This window comes from Natator depressus, chromosome 3, assembly GCF_965152275.1.
Source record: "Natator depressus isolate rNatDep1 chromosome 3, rNatDep2.hap1, whole genome shotgun sequence".
In the NCBI taxonomy this organism is placed as follows: domain Eukaryota; kingdom Metazoa; phylum Chordata; order Testudines; family Cheloniidae; genus Natator; species Natator depressus.
Window position 1 is genome coordinate 124,372,553 of NC_134236.1, and position 16,922 is coordinate 124,389,474.

A 16,922-nucleotide genomic window follows, 5' to 3' on the forward strand; every position below is an offset into this window, starting at 1 on the left:
ATCAGGCCACAGTGGAATGCACAAAACCTCAGCTGGGCTGCAGCCTAAACCTGTAGACATCTAAACTTGCTCAGTACCTACATGCAGTAAAATTTCCCTAGGCACCTGCTTTTGCCTCTGAGCATGTGTGCTGTGGCCCCCACACTGGCTATCTGGATGCCTAAGCCCCAGAACAATTCACAAACTGGGGGAAGATAGGCGTTCCTCTGCCCAACACACCTGCAAGGCCCAATCCAGTAAATGTGGCCAGACCTCACCTATCGAATGGTGAGCTTATCTACAGTGGTGGTGGACCTTCCTCATAACTTTTAGCCCTATCTTTTGGGTACCCATCTGGAATGTGGGCAACCCCAGTTCAAAGCCACTGGGGGTGGGGATGGAGCATGAAAGAATTTGAAGTGGGATTGCTATCCCGCAAGTGAGTCCCCTAACCCCAGGGCTCTGGGCTATGCTCAGGTGGGGCTTTCTCAGTCTTACCTGTTGAAGCTGTTCCATTGTGGCTAAATAATGAAAAAGAGTAATTGGGCCAGAGAGAGAAAGCGCCCCATGCTCCAATGATGACAACTTCTTTTTTCAATTAGTTAATCCACATGGAACAGCTTCAACAGGCGAGACAATGGGAGCCCCACATGTGCATAACAGTCCAGTGGTTACAGCACTGTTCAAATCTCTACTCTCCCTCACATGGACTTGACCTGGGGTCTCCCACATCCCAGGTGGGTATGCTAAAGATGTGGCTACAAAGCTATGAGGCAGGTCCTGCTCCCTCAATGGCTTAGCCGCTTCCCTCCAAGAGGGGGTTTGTAGCTGAGAATCTGGAGCAGAGGGAGGCTGCAGCCTGGAATTAGGTGCCTATCTCCAAGTGGGCTGGGGTTTAGTACACGCGTCTTGGGCTGGCATCTCCCATGGGCTTGCTTAGGTGAGAAGCTGCCTGTAGTGCTGCTTTTCCGAATGCCATTCGAAGATGCCCCTCTCTCCCTATTCATTATAGAGGAGCCTAGGTGTTTAACTCAGGCTGTGTAAACCCCTGTGTTTTCCTAGGTGCCTAAAAGTTGGACACAGGGATGCTCAGCACCACCACGCCCAAGGTCCTTTGTGAATTCTCCTTTGTGAATCTCGCCCATATATGCTATGTGAAATAGCAGCAAAGTAATGGCTGTATCAGCAAACCATGTCACAGTGTACGTATATTGCCATGCCAAATAATGACTGAAATGTTCTGTCTGCCTGTCCTTAAAATATAGAAATATCTGATTTATATTTGTTTCTTGACGGTTAGAGAGAGCTTCATATTTCAGATATAACAGGCCCAACTCGTTATTGTAATGTTCACCTCATCTGTTCCTCCAGTAGCATACAGGGACCTGAGGGAGGTGGCAATGGCCTCGGGGAATAGCCTCCAACATAAGAATGGCCAACACTAGCTCACTCTGGCCCTCGCACAGCCATCAGCACAGGGCGCTCACTGGGAATGGGCAGTAGAGTATGTGGGTCAGAGAGGGCTGCACACTGGTTACTCTGACCTGGCTAATGGCCCATAGGGGACCACTGCGAGCAGAGCATAAATTAAAGCAGCCCTCCATACAGTATTGCTAACCCTGAGCATTAACAAAATCAGGAGTCAGAACTCCTTCCCTCCGAATCATGAAATTGACTTACATTCACAAGATTTTTTTTTTTAAATAGACGTTTGGGGGGTCTTTTTAGTTGCTTTCTGTTTTTTGATCCTTCAGGATTCAAGTTTTCAAGGTTTCCTCCTGCAAAGCTGAGATGCTCACATGTTCACAGGACTCTAGATCCTGGGACTTTAAGAAAACCATCAAATATTGTGAGTCTCTTGGCAACAGATAACACTGCCATACATACACACCTGTATAATTAAGTGCCCCAGACCTCATTAATGCAGCATTAATATTGCCCAATGGTGCCTTGTGCCCTTCTAGAACATAGACTTCAGCTATACTCAAACCTCTGAAAACAAGGAGCTAAGGTAGCACACACTTAAAGGTCTGAAAACAGAAATATGGAGTTAAGGTATGTGCCACCCCCTGTAACAGAAACTTAACTCTGCCTCCAGGAGTTGGCAATAGCCATTGAGCATGATTCAATAAGGAGGTGGGGCAAAATAAGTAGACCACAAGGAAGTTCTAAGAGAATATGCCATTGTTTGTGCTGCATGCCACAGATTTGAATCCCAGCATTTATCTGCACTCACTGCCTTTGGTGTGCTAGGTGTAGCTGTATTGCACGGTGGGGGAATCAGCTGGCATACATTACTATGACATAAGGAGAGGTGCATGTGTACTTCAAAGGATCCAATATGCCTCCTTTCAGCCCTGAGTTCTGTAGGCTGTCTCATTAGCAGCCATGGGGATTAACAGCAATGTAGTGGCATGTTCCAGGGCTTAATAAGGGGTAAGTGAAGGCAATGTGGCAGAAGGAATCCTCAGCGCAAGCATAATGAGAATGATAAATATTTTGCAAGTCTGGGGTGCTTTGTGTGGAGTAGGATCTGTTTGAGTGTAGGCCAGGTGAGGGTAGCTCCTGTTTGCTATGCAGGACCTAAACCTGTGTTTTCCCTTAGCAAAGAGAAGGTATTAGACTTTGTCCTACGGGGCTCATGTGTGCTGTTCCCTGAGTGTTTGGTAGCATCTGCAAAGGCAGCCTGTTAGTATGTGTGGGTTATCAATGTGTTGGGGCATCACTCCCAAAAAGGGGCAGAGTTAAGGTTGTATCATGAGGTGTTGTTAGGGTGACCAGATGTTCCAATTTTATAGGGACAGTCCTGATATTTGGGGCTTTGTTTTATACAGGCGCCTATTACACCCCACCCCCGTCCCAATTTTTCACACTTGCTGTGTGGTCACCCTAGGTGTCATGAGTATCTTAACACTCTCTGTATTTCCTATTTTTGAGACGTTTGTTTGTGTTACCTTAACGCATCGTTTCCTGGTTTTCAGAGGTTTGAGCAGAGCTGAACTTGATGTTTTGGAAGGGTAAAGGACACCAATGGGCAACCTTATCACTGTGTTAATGAAGTTGGGGGGCATTTAATTTCCTTATTTTTTTTATAAAATAATTTCTTAGCATCACAATGTACCACAGCCCAGCTCTCCCTTGCTCCTTGAGAATGATCTCCCCAACAACTGAATGCACTGGCTGTATGTTAGCCTTGTCACTGCTCCTGCATCCTGTCTCCTGTCTCTCTGTTTATCCAGCCTAGCTCAATTCACCCTCTCAGCCTTCTGCCCCACAGACAGGTGTTGGACGTGGGCCTGCAGGCTGAGGCGCTGGGGAGAGGATGTGGAAACAGTGCAGGGACTAGCATGCAGGCCGTGGGACATTTTTTGACGGGGCAGACAGACACGAGAGGGAGTGGATGTGGGAGGTCTGAGGGCACAGAGCTGAAGCTCCCACAGCTCAGACTGTTGTGTGTTGGCCAGGGGGCTGGAATACCCACCCCACACAAAGGAGCTAAAAAGGGAAGTAGAAACCGGCAGCAAACAACCCCCTCGTGGGCTCAGCCTTCCATTTGGGATGCTTCCAGCAACCTGGGCAGCAGTTATGGCCGCACCACTACAGCTACCTTTCCCCTTTGAATCCACCGCACTCCCACATCCAGGAGTTTGAATCCTGCAGCTCTGCCAGTGTCATTCCTGCTCAGGGCACTCAGGCTCAGACTCTCCTGGGCCTAATGGCACGTGAGGCAACATATTTTGCCCACTGCTGTCTATCCAGAGCAAGATGCTTGGCTCCATCGTAAGAGGTCTCCATCATCCTCTTTGATCGTCTTATGATAGGTCATTTTTTTGTCCTCCGCATCTTCTCTTCCCTCCAATCTACAATGGACCTTGTGCTTCTGCCACAAGACGTGATCTGACAACATGGCCGAACTACCATAGCCATCTCTGTCTAATATTGACTCCTTTGTCTGCTGACCTATGTGGTACAGCAGTTCCATATTGGTTACATGAGCGCACCAATAAATGCCTAATAGTCTTCTTAAACAACATTGGTGGAATACATTCAGCTTCCTGTTGTTTACTTTCACCATCTCCCTCACTTTTGAGGCACACATAATGTTGGAAGGACAATAGTGTTGCACAATCTCATTTTAGTGTGTAGATGTATCTTCTTACTCTTCCAACTATGTGACAAATGGAACAATATTCCACTAATGTTACTGATTCTTGCCTTTATTTCTTTAGTGCAGTGGCTCTCAACCTTTCCAGATTACTGCACCCCTTTCAGGAGTCTGATTTGCCTCATGTACCCCGCAAGTTTCACCTCACTTAAAAACTACTTGCTTACAAAATCAGACATAGAAATACAAAAGTGACACAGCACACTATGACTGAAAAATCTTTTACTTTCTCATTTTTACCATATAATTATAAAATAAAGCCATTGGAATATAAATATTGTACTTACATTTCAGTGTATGGTATATAGAGCAGTCTAAACAAGTCATTGTCTTTATGAAATTTTAGTTCATACTGACTTCGCTACTGCTTTTTCTGTAGCCTGTTGTAAAACTAGGGAAATATCTAGATGATGATGTACTCCCTGGAATACCTCTGCGTACCCCCAGGGGTAAACATACTCCTGGCTGAGAACCACTGCTTTAGTGGGCTAGCTATTAGCAGTAGTGTGGCAGGTCTACTTCATCTACGGTTGCCAACTTTCTACTCACACAAAACCAAAACACCTTTCGCCTGCTCCCTGCCCCGCAACTCCTCCGAGGCCCCACCCATGCTCCACCCCTTCTCCAAGACCCCCACCCGCCTGCTCACTCCATCCCCTCCTCCCTCTGTCGCTCACTCTTCCCACCCTCACTCAATTGCTCATTTTCACCGCGCTGGCTTAGGGGGCTGGGGTGCGGGAGGGGCTGAGGGCTCCACCTGGGGGTGCGGGCTCCAGGGTGGGGCCAGAAATGAGGAGTTCAGGGTCTGGGAGGGGGCTCCAGGCTGAGGCAGTGGTTTGGGATGTGAGGGGGGACAGTGAGGACTCTGGCTGGGGGTGTGAGCTCTTGCGTGGGGCCAGGGATGAGGGGTTTGGGGTGCAGGAGGGGGGTCTGGGCTGGGGGGGTGGAGCTGAGAGGTTTGGAATATGGGAAGGGGCTCCGGGCTGAGGCAAGGGGTTGGGGTGTGGAGGTGGTACGGGCTCTGGGCTGGGGGTGTGGTCTCTGGGGTGGGGCCAGAAATGAAGGGTTCAGGGTGTGGAAGGAGGCTCCGGTCTGGGGCAGGGGGTTGGCGAAGTGGGGGCTCTGGCTGGGGGTGCAGACTGTGAGGTGGGGCTGGGGCTGAGGAGTTTGGGGTGCAGGAAGGTGCTCCAGGCTGGGACCGAGGAGGTTCGGAGGGCAGGAGGGGGATCAGGGCTGGGGCAGGAGGTTGGGGTATGGGGGAGGTTCAGGGGTGCAGGCTCTGGCCGGAGCTTACCTCAAGCAGCTCCCAGAAGCAGCGGCATGTCCCCCCTCCAGCTCCTACGTGGAGACATGGCCAGGTGGCTCTGCGCGCTGCCCTGTCCGCAGGCTCTATTCTAGAAAATAAGTGCTTGTGGGTGTCCAGGCTAGGCTCAGTTAGTGTCTCTCATTGGGGAGCTCCCTGCCCAGCCACTGCTGCTCACCCATAAGCCCCCCACACAGACCTGGACTCTGCTGTAATGTGGGGTGGTCACAGCCTGTTCCATGTGTGCCTCTGATTGAGGGTGAAAAGAAATACTGACTAGCACCATTCATTCTCTGCACTGGATGAGGCAGGGATCCGGTGGAAAAAAAAGTAGGTGATCGTGTAATTAAAGACTGTATCATAATGCATATGCACAAATAAGTTTCATTGACGGTCAAAGTGACTTAGGCTCCTAAATACCTAAGTGACTTGAAAACGGGACACAAGCTTCTAAATCACTTCATTGCTTTACAAATGTGTTCCCGCTGTCATTTTATTTGCCTTTCCTATCTGTCTTTACTTTACATTATTTTAAACATGCTGTGTATAGCCTTGTAATAGAAGGACTGAATCGTACAAAGCTTGCACTCAATAAAATGTCATAACCATGCCAAGCTATAACAACTAGATTGATTAATCCAGGATGGGCTTTACTGAGGATGCAAGGGATCACCGCCAGTCAGTGATGCTAGCACTGCTCTTTAAAAAAACAATAAAAGGAATTTTAGTTTGCAGTGCCTGTAAATGGGTGTCTTGACCATAATTTCTGTGGCACCTTGAATCTTAACTATGAATCTCGTGTCATTTCATGTTTTCCCTTGCCAAATCAGCAGAATAGGTCGCAGTAGCATGCGTCCATACACTACTGGTCTGGGTAAGGGCCTGTTCAAGGTCCATGAGACCTTTGCCACTAACTTTAGTGGGCTTTGGATGAGTTAAAGCATAGGCAAAGGCTTCCAACCCTGTGGAAAATGTAATAGGCCGTGCTCGTTACTCATACCTTTCCCAGACCTGAAGAAGAGCTTTGTGTGGCTAAAAAGCTTGTCTTTCTCATCAACAGACACTGTACCAATGAACCATATTACCTCACCCACCTTGTCTTTCTAACTGCTTGCAATCATTTATCGGAGTTTACTGAAATAAACTAAGGGCCCCATTCTGCTATCCTTCCTGATGCTGAGTAGTACCTTTCTCTGCAAGGAGTTCCTTTCATTTCCAGGAGACAGGGTAGCAGAATATGGCCCAAAGAAAAGAAGGAAAGCCATCAAAGCCAGTGGTAAAGTACTGATTGACCATTCCCTGAATAAGGGCATGTGGTGCTGGCATTAGGGGTGGGTAGGCTGGCCTGCTGCCCAGGCACGGTACTCAAGGGGGCGCCATGCTGCTCCCTGCCACCCACCTGACCTGCCGACAGCCGCGGGGCTTAGAAGCAGCCAGGCAGGTGCGGCAGCGTCTGGAGAGGGCAGACGGACCGAGCTGCAGGGGTGCAGATGGACCAGCCAGATAACTCCTCTGGAGCAGGGGTGCCCCTCCTCCCCTGCTCCACTGCCGTCTGTAGCCACACTGCTCCTCCCCTCCTTCACTCCCCCCCCTACCCCCCCACCCCGTGCCCATGAAGACGCCCTTGGCCAAGCTCAGGACCTGGAACCTGGCTCCTGTTTCTCTGCGGGGCAGGGCACTGATGTCACAGTGTTTCCTTTCCCCCACCTGTGTACCCGGTCTCCACTGCACTGGGGCGGGGGTCAGGGGGAGCACGTCTATGCTGGTGCCTCTGGGTCTGGAGTGGGAGCTGCCTGGCCCTGCTGTTCAGGCTTATGAATGTTCTGCTTAAAGAGATAGTGCTCTGACACACTCGGACACATACCTGTTCCTGCCAACACCCACACTTACACAATCACTCTCTCTCTCACACTCCCCCCAACTCATACACACTCCCCCCCCAACTCACACACTTATACACTCCCCCAACACTCTCTCTCTCGCTCACGGGCACACACATACATAGATGCTCCCCTACACATTCTCTCCCTCACACACTCTCTCCCTCACACACACACACAGTCCCCGCAAAACTCAGAGCTGGGTGCCCAGACGGTGTTTAATTTGTGCTGGGGCTGAGCCCCGGCACCTCTTTCAATACAAATTAAGCACTGGGAGGAGACAGCAGGGCCTGGAGGTGATGGGGGAAGCTGTGGGGAAGCCATAAGGGTCAGGGGTGATGGGGAGAGCCCACAGGGATTGGGGTGATGGGGGGATGGGAAGCCTGCAGGGGCCAGAGGCACCAAATACAAGTTAGCCCAGAGTGCCATTTTCCCTAAGGCCAGCCCTGCATGTCTACACTAGTGACTGTAGGTGTGTCCATGCGTGGGCATATGTCATAATCCCCCCTACTGTCCATACTTAATCCCAGAAACACATCTCAAGGTGAATAGCGTGTGAGTAAGCGAGCATGTCAGAGGGCTTTTGATAAGTACACTCCTTAGGCTGTGCCATGGTCCTGTCTGCAGTATCAACAGGGGTAACAGGCAAGTACTAGGTCTCAAATTTCATTAGGCCTCCACTCCCATTCCCACAAGGCACTGAACCCTTTTCTTCCTGACCCTTCACAACCTAGGTCCCTGTCCCCATCTGCACCGGTAGAAGCGTGTTGCACTGACTGACCCCAGAACAGCTTTCTGCTGCAGTCTTTATAGGTGACAATGGATTTAACACTGCGCGCAGTCGCTTGCCCTGCTGAGGATACCCGGGAGCTGATCAATGTGTGGACAGAGTCCACCCTTTTCCATGATTTCAGCTGGAACAGCAGGAATATTCACCTGTACCAGGAAATTTTCATGGAGGCTGGAGTGGGTGGGCATTGAGCAGAGTCTGGCCCAGTGCTGTGAACACATGAAGCACTTGAGGCTCCTGTACAGGAAAGCCAGAGACTCCAACAGGTGGTCTGGGAGGGCATGTCATACCTGTCTCTTCTACAAGGTGCTTGAGTAGGTGCTGTCATGAGATCCCTGTACTGAGCTTGAAGTGGCTCATGATTCCCTTCTCAGCCCCGCTGGTCTCATTGTCTGAGAAGACATCTATGAGGGCCAGAATGAGGAGGCAGCAGGGATTGTGGTGGACACCCCAGAATACCCAGAGGATGAGGAACATGTGATTCTGCGCCACTACCTGGTGCAGAGTGTTGAAGAAGCCCTACAGCTGTGGCAGGAACCAGAGTCCCAAGCTGCTAAATTACAGTTGACCCCCACCCTCCACCCCAATATCCCACCTTGCTCTGGTGCTAAATTCCCAATTCTAAGTTCCAGGGTATTTGAAGCTCTGTGCACCGACTCTTACTCCCTGGGTAATACAGCCTGCAGTGCTGAAGCCACAGCATTGTCATACCCCATCTCCTTACCAAATTCCTCCAACATTCCCCCACTTGGTTTCGCTCCTGCTCTGCTCCACCCCAACACAGTCCTCAAGTGAGACAGAGGTCTCAGTCGATGATTTTATTGATTTCTGATGAAGCACAATTAGGCATTTGGCTTCTAAAGCTATTTTTTTCAAATACTTTATAAAGGAAAAATCAATGTGCCCTTGTGTCTATGCATTTTCTCAGCCAGCAGCCAGCCAGAGATGGTCCTAGGGCCTCTGGAGAGGTCCTGGCTGGGGAAGGGAACAGAACATAGCTGTTGAAAACTTTACAGTTGGTTGCCTCAGGAAAAAAGTTAGTTATAGCACTCTGTTCTCCCTTGGATAATTACATATTTTCAGTGCTTCTCCTACCCCCCCCCCCCGATCTTCCCATTTCCTTACAAACTGGAGCAGCATGGAATGGGTGTTGGGGAGGGAGGGGAGATAGGTTTCAGATGGGAAAGGTAACAGAAAGTTGTAGAAAAGTTACAGTTGGTTGTCTAAGGAGAAGCTAATTATGTCAGTCTTATTCCCTTGGAAGATTACCAAGTCTTTACAGTCTCTGTCTTTGGTTTCTGCCTTCTCCCCACACAGAGCAACGCTATACAAGCTGGGAGAAAGTGGGGGTGGGAGACGGATTGGTCTGGCGGTTGGATAAAAATAGTGCAGTGTCCTTTTCCAGTTGTCTGAAGTGACAAGTTGTGGTGCTGAGTTGAATCTTCAGAAAACCTAATGCAGTTGCAGTGTGTCTTTTTCTTGCTCTGCCCATTTCACCATTGTTAGGCAGACACAGGGGCAGGATTTTGAGGCAAAGCTGGTGGCTGGGGGTGGGTGAGGTGGGGGTGGTTGATCTCCTTTAGCATGAAAGCTTCCTATGCTAGTGGAGAATTTAGTCAATTTAATTCAAATTTCCTCCCAATCCTGAAAGCACATTTCAGCAAATTTCTGTTGTAGCAAAAACTCCAGCTGGTTCTTCAGGTTCACTGGCAGTGCAAATCTGCTTGGTCCACCTTCATAGCTAATCAATATCCTCCATTCAGCAATATGTAGAGAATGGAGGGGGGTGACCATTAGCAGAAACATCTCTCTGGCATAGATTGCCAGATCTCTTCCACCGGACTGGAAAGGCTTTTCTCTTTTCCATTCTGGTACTTTGAAAACCGCTATGGTCTCCAAATGTTGGCAAGCCTTAAGGGAAGAAATTGTGAACAGGTAACATAGCCCCTGGAAGGAATTACGTCTCCCCCCCACCCCACTTCCCCTGTTGAGACAGTATGAACATGTTAAATTGTTAAAAACAGTAGTACAGATTTCTTACCATTACTAGCCTCTGGACCTTCCCGTTGGGCTTCAAAAGTTGTCTGAGAACTGAAGATAGTTGAACCATTGTATTCCTAGAATGCTAGAAAGTATCAGAATTGCAGCCTTTAATAGCAAAGTTATGATACATGGGGCGGGTGGGATTTCTTAGCATGTTCAGAAGGTAAAAAATAGAATGCTACCCTTGTCTTTGAATTGGCAGGACCTTCAGCTTCCGAGAGGGAAACCGTTCCACCAGGAAGGCAGGAGCAACTCTCCAGAGACAGTCAGAGAAGGACCCTGAAGGACCATTGGCTTGGAGAAGAGGAATCAGGAGCAGTTTGAGTCCCTCAGGGCACGGAAGGATCATGCTCTTCAGCAGGAAGGGACACTGATGAACTGGTTCATGGAGCAGGTGACACATCATAAGAAATGGGAGAATTCCCTGATCAAGAGGCTCATTGAACTGGTGGCCAAAAGAGTGAGGCATCTGCCTGCTGCCAAGGCCTCAGAACCAGCCGATCAGCTGCCTTTTCTGGTGGCCAACCAGGATGCTGCCAAACCAGAGCCTCCTGTTGCAGTGACACCCCTCGCCTACAAACAGACCAGGAGGAGAACACTGATCCTGCAGGAGTCCCAGAACACCAGCATGTACTGGCCCTGAAGGAGATGTCCCCAGTTGTCACCAAGAGTCATTGTCTCTCATTGTTCACCCCTGCTGATGAGGAGGGAAAGGAGACGAGTGCAGAGACATTAAACTGTGGGCCTTGTTCTCAGCTGTGAACAGACACTTTGGTAAAAAGCTCTTGTTCTGATTTCAGAATCTTTCCATTAAACCTTCTTTCTCATACTTTTAATAATGATTATGCTTTGTTTAACTGTGTGTTGGTCCTTATTCCTAGTGATTAACTGAAGCGGGGTTTTTGTTTTTGATTGGGCTGCAAGCTTCCTGCCTCATGTCATGAAACGGTATGTACAAATCAGGTGCCATCATAGGGCAACTAGTTTTTGAGGCTTCCCCACCCCAAGATTCATAAATATCTTAAGTGGTACAGTTACCCAGGAAGACTGAGGAAAGTGATGTGTGTGTGGTGATGTGCTTTTAAAGCACTACTGTTGTTCAATGTAGCAGATTTCTAAAGCACACAAGAGGGGTTGATCGATGTCTTAACGGCTTTATTACACATGTTGAAAATCAAAATCCAAGAACAATAACAAAGACAAAAGGAACATACTGACAATAATGGCTTCTACCAGTACCCTGTAGAGAACCAACCTTTCACCCTCTGAAAGTTTAAGCAATTTCAATCATACCAAGCATTACTGTTCTAACAGCTGTTACTTGCAGTTAGCACTACTGACAATGAAAAGTTAAAAAAAAACCCAAAACCAAGCAGACCACAACTATGGCTACAATACTCCCCACCCAAAGCAAACCATCATAAGCTTGTTAAAAAAGTTTGAGTGCTTCTGATAAGAGAGGTTTCTAAAGAAGTGTGAATAGTGAAAGACAAAATCATTGTACAATGACCCCATAACAGCTCAACCACCACCCTCCATAGCACATACTCAACCCCAAGGTGACAATCCAATGGAGGTGCTCTGCTATAATTGTCTTTAATGTGTGCAACGTCATATGAACAAATGGCTAATGACCTTTGGCTACAGAGGAACAAAACCCGCACAAAGCTATGTAGCTCCATAAGTGTGTACCAATGTTTCCTCATGTGCATTTCCAGCAGTTTTACAAGACGTGAAGCTGTCCCTTGGCACAGGAAGATGTCATCCTCTGCCTTCCAGCTGTATTGAGATGTGTGCACATATGACATCCCTGATTTCCCTTGTCCACTGGAAACCAGGCCCAGTGTGCACATGAATGGGATCTGGCTGCCCGTACAAATTTTATAAATCAGACTTGCCCTTGGGCAAGAAGAACTCCCCTTTTCCCTCACAAATGTTAACTTGTGCACTAGGTTCACCGGGGACCAAAGCCCTGAGGTAAGTGGGGACGTGGGATACCGGGAGGAAGCACGAGCAAGAGAACACAAAAGGTGTGGGCTCCTGCCTCATGCTAAGAAAGCAGGACAAACAGCAAGTTATCTCAAGTGCCTATACACAAATGTAAGAAGCCTGGGAAACAAGCAGGGAGACCTGGAAGTCCTGGCACAGTCAAGGAAGTATGATGTGATTGGAATAACAGAGACTTGGTGGGATAACTCACATGACTGGAGTACTGTCATGGATGGATATAAACTGTTCAGGAAGGACAGGCAGGGCAGAAAAGGTGGGGGAGTTGCATTGTATGTAAGAGAGCAGTATGACTGCTCAGAGCTCCGGTATGAAACTGCAGAAAAACCTGAGTGTCTCGGGATTAAGTTTAGAAGCGTGAGCAACAAGGGTGATGTCATGGTGGGAGTCTGCTGTAGACCACCGGATCAGGGGGATGAGGTGGACGAGGCTTTCTTCCGGCAACTCATGGAAGTTACAAGATCGCAGGCCCTGGTTCTCATGAGAGACTTCAATCACCCTGATATCTGCTGGGAGAGCAATACAGCGGTGCACAGACAATCCAGGAAGTTTTTGGAAAGTGTAGGGGACAATTGCCTGGTGCAAGTGCTGGAGGAACCAACTAGGGGCAGAGCTCTTCTTGACCTGCTGCTCATAAACCGGGAAGAATTAGTAGGGGAAGCAAAAGTGGATGGGAACCTGGGAGGCAGTGACCATGAGATGATTGAGTTCAGGATCCAGACACAGGGAAGAAAGGAGAGCAGCAGAATACGGACCTTGGACTTCAGAAAAGCAGACTTTGACAACCTCAGGGAACTGATGTGCAGGATCCCCTGGGAGAATAACATGAGGGGGAAAGGAGTCCAGGAGAGCTGGCTGTATTTTAAAGAATCCTTATTGAGGTTACAGGGACAAACCATCCTGATGTGTAGAAAGAATAGTAAATATGGCAGGAGACCAGCTTGGTTTAACAGTGAAATCCTTGCTGATCTTAAACACAAAAAAGAAGCTTACAAGAAGTGGAAGATTGGACAAATGACCAGGGAAGAGTATAAAAGTATGGCTCGGGCTTGCAGGAGTGAAATCAGGAAGGCCAAATCACACCTGGAGGTGCAGCTAGCAAGAGATGTTAAGAGTAACAAGAAGAGTTTCTTCAGGTATGTTAGCAACAAGAAGAAAGTCAAGGAAAGTGTGGGCCCCCTACTGAATGAGGGAGGCAACCTAGTGACAGAGGATGTGGAAAAAGCTCATGTACTCAATGCTTTTTTTGCCTCTGTCTTCATGAACAAGGTCAGCTCCCAGACTGCTGCACTGGGCAGCACAGCATGGGGAGGAGGTGACCAGCCCTCTGTGAAGAAAGAAGTGGTTTGGGACTATTTAGAAAAGCTGGACAAGCACAAGTCCATGGGACCAGATGCGCTGAATCTGAGAGTGCTAAAGGAGTTGGTGGATGTGATTGCAGAGCCATTGGCCATTATCTTTGAAAACTCATGGTGATTGGGGGAGGTCCCGGATGACTGGAAAAAGGCTAATGTAGTGCCCAAATTTAAAAAAGGGAAGAAGGAGGATCCTGGGAACTACAGGCCAGTCAGCCTGACCTCAGTCCCTGGAAAAAACATGGAGCAGGTCCTCAGGGAATCAATTCTGAAGCACTTAGAGGAGAGGAAAGTGATCAGGAACAGTCAGCATGGATTCACCAAGGGCAAGTCATGCCTGACTAATCTAATTGCCTTCTATGATGAGATAACTGGCTCTGTGGATGAGGGGAAAGCAGTGGACGTGTTGTTCCTTGACTTTAGCAAAGCTTTTGACACAGTCTCCCCCAGTATTCTTGCCAGTAAGTTAAAGAAGTATGGGCTGGATGAATGGACGATAAGGTGGATAGAAATCTGGCTACATTGTCGGGCTCAATGGGGAGTGATCACTGGCTGCATGTCTAGTTGGCAGCCGGTATCAAGTGGAGTGCCCCAAGGATCGGTCCTCGGGCCGGTTTTGTTCAATATCTTCATAAATGACCTGGAGGATGGTGTGGATTGCACCCTCAACAAGTTTGCAGATGACACTAAACTGGGAGGAGAGGTAGATACTCTGGAGGGTAGGGATAGGATACAGAGGGCCCTAGACAAATTAGAGGATTGGGCCAAAAGAAATCTGATGAGGTTCAACAAGGACAAGTGCAGAGTCCTGCACTTAGGACGGAAGAATCCCATGCACTGCTACAGACTAGGGACTGAATGGCTAGGCAGCAGTTCTGCAGAAAAGGACCTAGGGGTTACAGTGGACGAGAAGCTGGATATGAGTCAACAGTGTGCCCTTGTTGCAAAAGAAGGCCAATGGCATTTTGGGATGTATATTTAGGGGCATTGCCAGCAGATCAAGGGATGTGATCGTTCCCCTCTATTCGACATTGGTGAGGCCTCATCTGGAGTACTGTGTCCAGTTTTGGGCCCCACACTACAAGAAGGATGTGGAAAAATTGGAAAACGTCCAGCGGAGGGCAACAAAAATGATTAGGGAACTGGAACACATGACTTATGAGGAGAGGCTGAAGGAACTGGGATTGTTTAGTCTGCAGAAGAGAAGAACGAGGGGGGAGTTGATAGCTGCTTTCAGCTACCTGAAAGGGGGTTCCAGGGAGGATGGCTCTAGACTCTTCTCAGTGGTACCAGATGACAGAACAAGGAGTAATGGTCTCAAGTTGCAGTGGGGGAGGTTTAGGTTGGATATTAGGGAAAACTTTTTCACTAGGAGGGTGGTGAAACACTGGAATGCGTTATCGAGGGAGATGGTGGAATCTCCTTCCTTAGAAGTTTTTAAGGTGAGGCTTGACAAAACCCTGGCTGGAATGATTTAGTTGGGGATTGGTCCTGCTTTGAGTAGGGTGTTGGATTAGATGACCTCCTGAGGTCCCTTCCAACCCTGATATTCTATGATTCTATGATTATATGAGTGCTGTTTGTCACATTGGCACCCACACAGGAACATAGGCAGCGCCAACAAGCTTTCAGCGTACCAAACACTCACATCACAACAATTCTCCAGTTACTTAGATTGTAATTGAATTCCCTTTTTTCAGAATCACTGATGCTAGAGTACAGTTTCATGAGCCAAGGCAGGAGTGGATGTCTGGGGTCCTCCACAATAATAGTTGACAGAGACACACTGTACAGGACCACATAATTTCTGGGGAATTAAGTCCCTTCTTCACCCTTCCCATACAATCCTGATCTCCTCAGCACCCTGGGATTATGAACCTTTCCAGTGTTTCCCACATTTTTAGTCATGAGTTTGCCTCTGTTCACTAAGCCTGGCAGAACAATTAAATAGTAACTGTGTTGGTTCACATACTCACTTGCCCCTGGTGGTGGGCAAACTCTTGATATCATTGATATGTCATTGATGGCCCTGGAGCAGTTTGGAAACCCCATCCTCTGAAATCCAGCAATTACTTCTGGGACTTTTCTTATAGCAACCACATGTGAGTAAATCACAGTGTTAATTGCCTCTCAAATGTGCAAAACCACAACCTTGACCCCGACAATGGACTTTCCAACCCCAAAGTGGTTTGCAAGAGACCTACAGTTGTCTGGTGTAACCAGCTTCTACAGGGCAATAACAATCCACTTGTGAATTAGTATGGCTTCCATGAATCGAGTGTTCTGGAACTGGCGGGGGGGGGGGGGAGTGGAAGCTCCTCATTTAACTCCATGAAGGTCCATTTCCTCATTTGGAGGTTCTGCTTCCACTGCTGGTCATCCCAGGTTTCCAAAATGATGTGATCCCATCACACCATGCTGGTTCTCCTGTGCCAGAAGTGACGATCAACCAAAGGGCATGCTGTGACAATACTGGCATTCATCATATCTGTACAGTGTGAGCTGAATAAATTGTCATTGACCTTCAAAGTTAGCAGTCTTCAGTGTGTCAGAAAATGCTGCCAAAATTCCATCCAGTATCTCACTGAGCCCCCACTCCTCTGCATAAGTATTTGTCCTGCAATAAGGAGCAGGAGTGGAATGAGATCATCCTCCAATTGATCCATATCTTCCAGCCAGTTTTGCAGGGAAAAAACAGTGAGGGGCAACCTGATCAGGAGCTACCATTAGCAAATGTGTGAAGGCAGGGGACAGTACCAACAACACACAGTAAAGTGGATCCTATAGTGTCACCTAGTGATGCACAGAACCTGGGGATACCACTCCTGAAATGGTAGCAATAACATCACATACCTCTAGCTGTAGTGTGTATGTGGGAAAATGCAAGTACATAGTGCTATGCCTGTGTCCAGCCCTGCATATGTGGACTCTAGGGCAAGTGTTTGCGAAGTACACAGGAGCATTACAAGATCCACTATTCAGGTATATAGGCAAATGCAGACAACTCAAGAATACCAGTTCTAAGTATGTAAACACTCAATGATCTCAGGAGAGTAAAAACACAGGATATTTAAGCATATATGATGATGCAAAGTGTGACTGAATCAGACCAGAAATTTTCAAAATTCCTGTAAAGAAAGTGCTATAATGTTAGTACGTTAACTTTATAACTGTTGCATTAACTATTCCCCACCTATACCGTAATGTGGAATTTACCTTTCTATAATCTTGAAATGTTTTGAGTTCCATTACTTTATAGTAGGAGAGCAGATTCTTGGAGAGAAATCCAGTGGAAGTTTTTCCACTGACTGTAACAGAATCAAGATTTCATCCTTCTCTAGTCCTATTTTATGATGTAAAGTTGTCAAGCTATCAGTTTGCTGTTTGCTTCTTAACTGGC

The 16,922-nt window shown here is 47.9% G+C and overlaps 1 long non-coding RNA gene across 1 annotated transcript in view; it reads left to right on the plus strand.

The window, feature by feature from the left end:
* Nucleotides 1-10,869, plus strand: part of LOC141984068 (uncharacterized) — a 31,068-nt gene extending 20,199 nt beyond the window's left edge. Inside the window, exon 4 of the long non-coding RNA XR_012638633.1 lies at nt 10,363-10,869. This is a non-coding gene — a long non-coding RNA (uncharacterized LOC141984068). The remainder of the gene's footprint in view (nt 1-10,362) is intronic.
* The last annotated feature ends 6,053 nt before the right edge of the window (nt 10,870-16,922 follow it).